Source organism: Neoarius graeffei, chromosome 14, assembly GCF_027579695.1.
Source record: "Neoarius graeffei isolate fNeoGra1 chromosome 14, fNeoGra1.pri, whole genome shotgun sequence".
NCBI lineage: Eukaryota > Metazoa > Chordata > Actinopteri > Siluriformes > Ariidae > Neoarius > Neoarius graeffei.
The window spans coordinates 65,830,222-65,840,240 of record NC_083582.1 but is presented as its reverse complement, the minus strand read 5'-3'; the positions used below and the strand labels follow the sequence as shown (position 1 = coordinate 65,840,240).

Below are 10,019 nucleotides of genomic sequence, written 5' to 3'. Positions count from 1 at the left end.
CCTTGGATGAAACATAGCCCATGTTCTGAGTGGGTGCCCAGTCTGGATTGTTTCTATCGTATAATTTTGCTGGCGTTCCGAGAAGCGAAATGGTAATACACATGTTAAAATTATAACAATGACTGAGTGAACCACAACAAGAGAATGCTCATTTTATAGCAAAATTCTAGTAACACGAAATAAATTTCTTCCATGATATCGGGAAAGCTTTTGAATCTAACCTGAGATAAAATAATCACTGCAAACACGGGCTGTTTTGGTGTTAGCCTCTGTTAGGTTAGCCTCTGTTAGATCAGCCCTGCCGATGTTGTTCAGCTGCAGTGTTGTTTTCACTAACGATGACGATGACAAAGGGGCGGCACGGTGGTGTAGTGGTTAGCACTGTCGCCTCACAGCAAGAAGCTCCAGGTTCGAGCCCCGTGGCCGGCGAGGGCCTTTCTGTGCGGAGTTTGCATGTCGTCCGCATGGGTTTCCTCCAGGTGCTCCGGTTTCCCCCACAGTCCAAAGACATGCAGGTTAGGTTAACTGGTGACTCTAAATTGACTGTGAGTGTGAATGGTTGTCTGTGTCTATGTGTCAGCCCTGTGATGACCTGGCGACTTGTCCAGGGTGTACCCCACCTTTCGCCCGTAGTCAGCTGGGTTAGGCTCCAGCTTGCCTGCGACCCTGTAGAACAGGATAAAGCGGCATGAGATGACGATGATGAAATTATTTCGTTAACGCACCTTTTTTTCATGACTAAAACGAGACAGTGATGAGCTAAACATAACTCTTTGATCACGAAAATATGATGAGACGTATCTGTTGTTTTCGTTGACGAGACAAGACGAAAATGTTAGTGGGTTGGCTATAGGACTATCAAAATGCGTGGCGTTTCCTCCAACGGTGCGTTCAATCTGTCTGCCAAATGCTGAAAATATCAGCAATGCATCCTGTCCTTGTTTGGTCATGCCCACCACTAGGCATGTCCGGGCACAGTGCACACTGGCGCAGCCACACACAGTTCATGGACCATGGCGGTGGCAACGCCAGCACAAAGGCTTGGTGGGCGGAAAAGACGTGATGATTTATGGACATACTTTACACATAATACAGCAGAAAATAAAACGGAATGCCTTGTAGTGGGAGACAGAGGTACACGCTGTGGCTATAAACTACATGGCAAGAATACGACCAACCTCAAGAGGCATCTAAAGGCTCACCATGCTGCTATTTCTGCGACGGTAAGTTAACGTTACAAGAAGTCCTGTTAACAGATCATGTATACGTTTGCTAGCTTTGGTTAATGTCACTCAACCATCGGGCTGTGATGAATTTCCTATGAAGTTTTCCAAAACACCGTGACCTGGCGAAAATGAATGGGACCGCTAGCTTCATGCTAAAGTTGGCTTGGTTAAGCTAACTTAAATTCAATTAACATGTCATGAGTAAAACTTGTCCTGCAGGGATTATTGGTGGGACAGCAACTGAATGCTTTGTCATATATTGACCCATATTTGAGTTACTGTGAAACATACGGGGGGAAATGTAGCTTTTCAGACCTGTTGCTGTGCCTTAATTATGTCTAAATGAGCAGCAGCACACCTGGCTACTCTAACGTTAGCAGCATGTTTAGCCATCATATTTACATTAAGGGACAGCGTGGTCATCTTCTAGTTGTGTGTTCATCATGACATGTTTGTGCTCTATCAGCGCATTGCGACGTGTTAAATGGAGGCAGAAACAAGTCTGTGAACAATGGAGTATACACACTAGACAGCGTTTATGTAGAGAGCATGCGCACTAGACAGCGTTTACGTAGAGAGCATGCGCACTAGACAGCGTTTACGTAGAGAGCATGCGCACTAGACAGCGTTTACGTAGAGAGCATGCGCACTAGACAGCGTTTACGTAGAGAGCATGTGCACTAGACAGCGTTTACATATGGTAGAGAGCATGTGCACTAGACAGCGTTTACATATGGTAGAGAGCATGTGCACTAGACAGTGTTTACATACGGTAGAGAGCGTGTGCACTAGACAGTGTTTACATACGGTAGAGAGCATGCGCACTAGACAGCGTTTACATACGGTAGAGAGCATGCGCACTAGACAGTGTTTACATACGGTAGAGAGCATGCGCACTAGACAGCGTTTACATACGGTAGAGAGCATGCGCACTAGACAGCGTTTACATACGGTAGAGAGCATGCGCACTAGACAGCGTTTACGTAGAGAGCATGCGCACTATACAACGTTTACGTAGAGAGCATGCGCACTATACAGCGTTTACGCAGAGAGCATGCGCACTATACAGCGTTTACGTAGAGAGCATGCGCACTATACAGCGTTTACCTAGAGAGCATGCGCACTAGACAGCGTTTACGTAGAGAGCATGCGCACTAGACAGCGTTTACGTAGAGAGCGTGCGCACTAGACAGCGTTTACGTAGAGAGCGTGCGCACTAGACAGCGTTTACGTAGAGAGCGTGCGCACTAGACAGCGTTTACATATGGTAGAGAGCATGTGCACTAGACAGCGTTTACATACGGTAGAGAGCATGCGCACTAGACAGCGTTTACATACGGTAGAGAGCATGCGCACTATACAGCGTTTACGTAGAGAGCATGCGCACTATACAGCGTTTACGTAGAGAGCATGCGCACTATACAGCGTTTACGTAGAGAGCATGCGCACTATACAGCGTTTACGTAGAGAGCATGCGCACTATACAGCGTTTACGTAGAGAGCATGCGCACTAGACAGCGTTTACGTAGAGAGCGTGCGCACTAGACAGCGTTTACGTAGAGAGCATGCGCACTAGACAGCGTTTACGTAGAGAGCATGTGCACTAGACAGCGTTTACGTAGAGAGCATGTGCACTAGACAGCGTTTACGTAGAGAGCATGCGCACTAGACAGCGTTTACGTAGAGAGCATGCGTACTAGACAGCGTTTACATATGGTAGAGAGCATGTGCACTAGACAGCGTTTACATACGGTAGAGAGCATGTGCACTAGACAGCGTTTACATACGGTAGAGAGCATGCGCACTAGACAGCGTTTACATATGGTAGAGAGCATGTGCACTAGACAGCGTTTACATACGGTAGAGAGCGTGCGCACTAGACAGCGTTTACATACGGTAGAGAGCATGCGCACTAGACAGCGTTTACATACGGTAGAGAGCATGCGCACTAGACAGCGTTTACGTAGAGAGCATGCGCACTAGACAGCGTTTACGTAGAGAGCATGCGCACTATACAGCGTTTACGTAGAGAGCATGCACACTATACAGCGTTTACGTAGAGAGCATGCACACTATACAGCGTTTACGTAGAGAGCATGCGCACTATACAGCGTTTACGTAGAGAGCATGCGCACTATACAGCGTTTACGTAGAGAGCATGCGCACTATACAGCGTTTACCTAGAGAGCATGCGCACTAGACAGCGTTTACGTAGAGAGCATGCGCACTAGACAGCGTTTACGTGGAGAGCATGCGCACTAGACAGCGTTTACGTAGAGAGCATGCGCACTAGACAGCGTTTACGTAGAGAGCATGCGCACTAGACAGCGTTTACGTAGAGAGCATGCACACTAGACAGCGTTTACATACGGTAGAGAGCGTGCGCACTAGACAGCGTTTACGTAGAGAGCATGCGCACTAGACAGCGTTTACGTAGAGAGCATGCACACTAGACAGCGTTTACGTAGAGAGCATGCACACTATACAGCGTTTACGTAGAGAGCATGCGCACTATACAGCGTTTACGTAGAGAGCATGCGCACTATACAGCGTTTACGTAGAGAGCATGCGCACTATACAGCGTTTACCTAGAGAGCATGCGCACTAGACAGCGTTTACGTAGAGAGCATGCGCACTAGACAGCGTTTACGTAGAGAGCATGCGCACTAGACAGCGTTTACGTAGAGAGCATGCGCACTAGACAGCGTTTACGTAGAGAGCATGCGCACTAGACAGCGTTTACGTAGAGAGCATGCACACTAGACAGCGTTTACATACGGTAGAGAGCGTGCGCACTAGACAGCGTTTACGTAGAGAGCATGCGCACTAGACAGCGTTTACGTAGAGAGCATGCACACTAGACAGCGTTTACATACGGTAGAGAGCATGCGAACTAGACAGCGTTTACGTAGAGAGCATGCACACTATACAGCGTTTACGTAGAGAGCGTGTGCACTATACAGCGTTTACGTAGAGAGCGTGCGCACTATACAGCGTTTACGTAGAGAGCATGCGCACTAGACAGCGTTTACGTAGAGAGCATGCGCACTATACAGCGTTTACGTAGAGAGCATGCACACTATACAGCGTTTACGTAGAGAGCATGCGCACTATACAGCGTTTACGTAGAGAGCATGCGCACTATACAGCGTTTACGTAGAGAGCATGCGCACTATACAGCGTTTACCTAGAGAGCATGCGCACTAGACAGCGTTTACGTAGAGAGCATGCGCACTAGACAGCGTTTACGTAGAGAGCATGCACACTATACAGCGTTTACGTAGAGAGCATGCGCACTAGACAGCGTTTACGTAGAGAGCATGCGCACTATACAGCGTTTACGTAGAGAGCATGCGCACTATACAGCGTTTACGTAGAGAGCATGCGCACTATACAGCGTTTACGTAGAGAGCATGCGCACTATACAGCGTTTACGTAGAGAGCATGCGCACTATACAGCGTTTACGTAGAGAGCATGCGCACTATACAGCGTTTACCTAGAGAGCATGCGCACTAGACAGCGTTTACGTAGAGAGCATGCGCACTAGACAGCGTTTACGTAGAGAGCGTGCGCACTAGACAGCGTTTACGTAGAGAGCATGCGCACTAGACAGCGTTTACGTAGAGAGCATGCGCACTAGACAGCGTTTACGTAGAGAGCATGCACACTAGACAGCGTTTACATACGGTAGAGAGCGTGCGCACTAGACAGCGTTTACGTAGAGAGCATGCGCACTAGACAGCGTTTACGTAGAGAGCATGCACACTAGACAGCGTTTACATACGGTAGAGAGCATGCGAACTAGACAGCGTTTACGTAGAGAGCATGCACACTATACAGCGTTTACGTAGAGAGCGTGTGCACTATACAGCGTTTACGTAGAGAGCGTGCGCACTATACAGCGTTTACGTAGAGAGCGTGCGCACTAGACAGCGTTTACATACGGTAGAGAGCATGCGCACTAGACAGCGTTTACATACGGTAGAGAGCATGAGCACTAGACAGCGTTTACATACGGTAGAGAGCATGCGCACTAGACAGCGTTTACATACGGTAGAGAGCATGCGCACTAGACAGCGTTTACATACGGTAGAGAGCATGCGCACTAGACAGCGTTTACATACGGTAGAGCGCATGCGCACTAGACAGCGTTTACATACGGTAGAGAGCATGCGCACTAGACAGCGTTTACGTAGAGAGCATGCGCACTAGACAGCGTTTACGTAGAGAGCATGCGCACTATACAGCGTTTACGTAGAGAGCATGCGCACTATACAGCGTTTACGTAGAGAGCATGCGCACTATACAGCGTTTACGTAGAGAGCATGCGCACTATACAGCGTTTACGTAGAGAGCATGCGCACTATACAGCGTTTACCTAGAGAGCATGCGCACTAGACAGCGTTTACGTAGAGAGCATGCGCACTAGACAGCGTTTACGTAGAGAGCATGCGCACTAGACAGCGTTTACGTAGAGAGCGTGCGCACTAGACAGCGTTTACGTAGAGAGCGTGCGCACTAGACAGCGTTTACGTAGAGAGCGTGCGCACTAGACAGCGTTTACGTAGAGAGCGTGCGCACTAGACAGCGTTTACGTAGAGAGCGTGCGCACTAGACAGCGTTTACGTAGAGAGCGTGCGCACTAGACAGCGTTTACGTAGAGAGCGTGCGCACTAGACAGCGTTTACGTAGAGAGCGTGCGCACTAGACAGCATTTACGTAGAGAGCATGCGCACTAGACAGCGTTTACATACGGTAGAGAGCGTGCGCACTAGACAGCGTTTACGTAGAGAGCATGCACACTAGACAGCGTTTACGTAGAGAGCATGCACACTAGACAGCGTTTACATACGGTAGAGAGCATGCGAACTAGACAGCGTTTACGTAGAGAGCATGCACACTATACAGCGTTTACGTAGAGAGCATTCGCACTATACAGCGTTTACGTAGAGAGCATGCGCACTATACAGCGTTTACGTAGAGAGCGTGCGCACTATACAGCGTTTACGTAGAGAGCGTGCGCACTAGACAGCGTTTACGTAGAGAGCGTGCGCACTATACAGCGTTTACGTAGAGAGCGTGCGCACTATACAGCATTTACGTAGAGAGCGTGCGCACTATACAGCGTTTACGTAGAGAGCGTGCGCACTATACAGCGTTTACGTAGAGAGCGTGCGCACTATACAGCGTTTACCTAGAGAGCGTGCGCACTAGACAGCGTTTACGTAGAGAGCGTGCGCACTAGACAGCGTTTACGTAGAGAGCGTGCGCACTAGACAGCGTTTACGTAGAGAGCGTGCGCACTAGACAGCGTTTACGTAGAGAGCGTGCGCACTATACAGCGTTTACGTAGAGAGCGTGCGCACTATACAGCGTTTACGTAGAGAGCGTGCGCACTATACAGCGTTTACGTAGAGAGCGTGCGCACTATACAGCGTTTACGTAGAGAGCGTGCGCACTAGACAGCGTTTACGTAGAGAGCGTGCGCACTAGACAGCGTTTACGTAGAGAGCGTGCGCACTAGACAGCGTTTACGTAGAGAGCGTGCGCACTAGACAGCGTTTACGTAGAGAGCGTGCGCACTAGACAGCGTTTACGTAGAGAGCGTGCGCACTAGACAGCGTTTACGTAGAGAGCGTGCGCACTAGACAGCGTTTACGTAGAGAGCATGCGCACTAGACAGCGTTTATGTAGAGAGTATGTTATGCACAACCTGTCAACCTCAATTGCAATTTCCTATCTCTGTATTGGCCTAATTTAATGTTTTAAAGTAATTATTTTTTCGACTAAAATGAATGACTAAAACTGGACTAAAACCCTTTTAGTTTTCGTCGACTAAAACTAGACCAAAACTATCAAGGATAGAATTGACTATAATGTGACTAAAACTAATAAGCATTTCATCCAAAAAACTAAAACTAAATCAAAAATGGCTGCAAAAAACAACACTGTTCACCTGTGCTCGTCTCCTCTCCGTACTAAGCCTCAGTTTCCTCACCCTCTTTCCGAGTCACGGACGGAATTCTAAAAAATTGGAGCGTGCTACGGTCATGAGTACTGTTGTGACCATAACCATCTCATCTCATTATCTCTAGCTGCTTTATCCTGTTCTACAGGGTTGCAGGCAAGCTGGAGCCTATCCCAGCTGACTACAGGCGAAAGGCGGGGTACACCCTGGACAAGTCGCCAGGTCATCACAGGGCTGACACATAGACACAGACAACCATTCACACTCACATTCACACCTACGGTCAATTTAGAACCACCAGTTAACCTAACCTGCATGTCTTTGGACTGTGGGGGAAACCAGAGCACCCAGAGGAAACCCACACGGACAACATACAAACTCCACACAGAAAGGCCCTCGTCGGCCACAGGGCTCAAACCCAGACCTTCTTGCTGTGAGGCGACAGCGCTAACCACTACACCACCGTGCCGCCCGACCACAACCACATACAGCACAAAGATATGGCAGAGCTAAAAGAATGCTTAACGCAGTGGGAAAACAAAGAGAGTTGCTCACGTGTGACTATGTTTTGTACGGAATGTCACTTGAGCCCGCATTTGTATATCCACCAACATGGCCGACATCCGGGTTTCTATTTTGCTTTGACGTCACTTGCAAGTCAAGGATAGCCAGCAAGGGCACCATTGATATGTTAACAGTCTATCATTGGTGAGTCTAGGTCATTTTAAACGTGGTGGAGCCCATCCCTCTCCAAGTTTGATCAATGGACAATTTAGAGTAGCCAGTTAGCCTACATCTCTTTGGAGCGTCAGGAAAACTGGTATACTCGGAAGAAACCCATGCAGACCTGGGGAGAACATGCAAACTCCACAAAGAAAGACCCCTCATCGGCCATGAGGTTCAAACCCAGCCCTTCTTGCTGTGAGGCAACAGTACTAACTACTGCACCACTGTGCCACCCATGATGCTGGATACTTCTTCCAAAAACACTAAATAAACATCTCAAAGAAAACTTTAATTTAAAAAACAAAAAAAAAGTTGGTGTGGAGCATCTACAATAAAAACCCTGTCTCGGTTGTTACTATGGAAATGATAACATATTAAAACAAATACATTAATATACAGTAAACCTTGTAGCTACTGTTACAAACAATTACACCTTCTGATATTCTGACCAATCATCTCATCTCATCTCATTATCTCTAGCCGCTTTATCCTTCTACAGGGTCGCAGGCAAGCTGGAGCCTATCCCAGCTGACTACGGGCGAAAGGCGGGGTACACCCTGGACAAGTCGCCAGGTCATCACAGGGCTGACACATAGACACAGACAACCATTCACATTCACACCTACGGTCAATTTAGAGTCACCAGTTAACCTAACCTGCATGTCTTTGGACTGTGGGGGAAACCGGAGCACCCGGAGGAAACCCACGCGGACACGGGGAGAACATGCAAACTCCACACAGAAAGGCCCTCGCCAGCCCCGGGGATCGAACCCAGGACCTTCTTGCTGTGAGGCGACAGCGCTAACCACTACACCACCGTGCCGCCCCTCTGACCAATCAAATTTGAGAATTCAAAAACACTGTGTTTAAATTAGTATTTTTGAATGATAACCTTTGTGAGAGATTTTGTCATTGCTCAGGGAAGCAATCCGTTCAATAAACAATTTGCAAATCTCATACGTGGCACGTCTCCAGTCCAATCTGCAAATGTTTGCATAATCTCTTTCAAAATGATTAGACTCAAGGAGCAGATTGCTAAGTAACAAATACCACATTGAACAACAGCCAAAAGCCTAAACACGTATCATTGTTATGGAGACTTTAAAAAAATGGAGCAAGAGCAGATCATTTGGTCATGAGAGGGACCTTGGTCATAAATATGCAACAATATCATCTAATGGATGCCTGGAAACAAATCCAACTACCCATCCCCACACACACACACCTTTTGCAATGGTTTCCAGTGGATTCTATGGTTTCCTCCGACCACCCAAAACATACAAGTACAGTTGGTGGATCGGTGAATATAAATTTCCCTTAGGTGTGTGTGTGTGTGTGTGCATGGTGCTCTGGACTGGCATCCCATCTGGAGTGTGTTTCCACCTCACGCCCATCATTTCCAAAATTGGTTCCGGATCCAACACAACCCTGACCAGGATAAAGCAGGTACTGAAAGTAAGAGAGTGTGTATTACCGTAATTTTTCTTTCTAGCATTTTAATTTGGTAATCACTTGTTCCTCTAGAATATACCATATATTTGATGCATCACTGTGTTTGTAATGGAAAGAAAAACAATATTGAAGCCTGTAATTACTATACTTTTGGTGGTTTTGTTTCTCCTACAAATACAATCAAGTGATTACTAACAAAGTGTTCTTGGTTGAAGAAAACTTGTCTTGGGGTTTTGATGAATTTTGACGCATGGTCATTGTTTTATTAGTACAAATACGGAGGTGAGTATAGAAAATCGTGCGCATTGATTGGTCGAGAAATTCAGACTATTTCTCGATAATCACCTCGAGCGACTCGGCAAAATGGCAGCCAATCGCTTCGTCGCCATAAGTGAAGAAGAATTACAAATTATGAAAGAAAATGTTGTTCCTAAAAGCACTAAAGACTACGAGTTGGCCTAGTGGTTAGTGTGTCTGCCTCTCGACCAGGAGATCGTGAGTTCCACTTGCGGTCGGGTCATACCAAAGACCATCATAAAAATGGTACCTACTACTAGTCTGAGTAGGGAAGTCAAACTCTCGCGGTTACCAGAGAACCAGCCCCCTGCTGTAACCCTAACTGTATAGGCGAGAGGCCGAGGGTTAT

The 10,019-nt window shown here is 47.3% G+C and overlaps 1 long non-coding RNA gene across 1 annotated transcript in view; it reads left to right on the top strand.

Annotated features, from left to right (window-relative positions):
• Positions 1 to 983: 983 nt before the first annotated feature.
• Positions 984 to 10,019, top strand: part of LOC132897823 (uncharacterized) — a 48,210-nt gene continuing 39,174 nt past the window's right edge. Inside the window, exon 1 of the long non-coding RNA XR_009656387.1 lies at positions 984 to 1,223. This is a non-coding gene — a long non-coding RNA (uncharacterized LOC132897823). The remainder of the gene's footprint in view (positions 1,224 to 10,019) is intronic.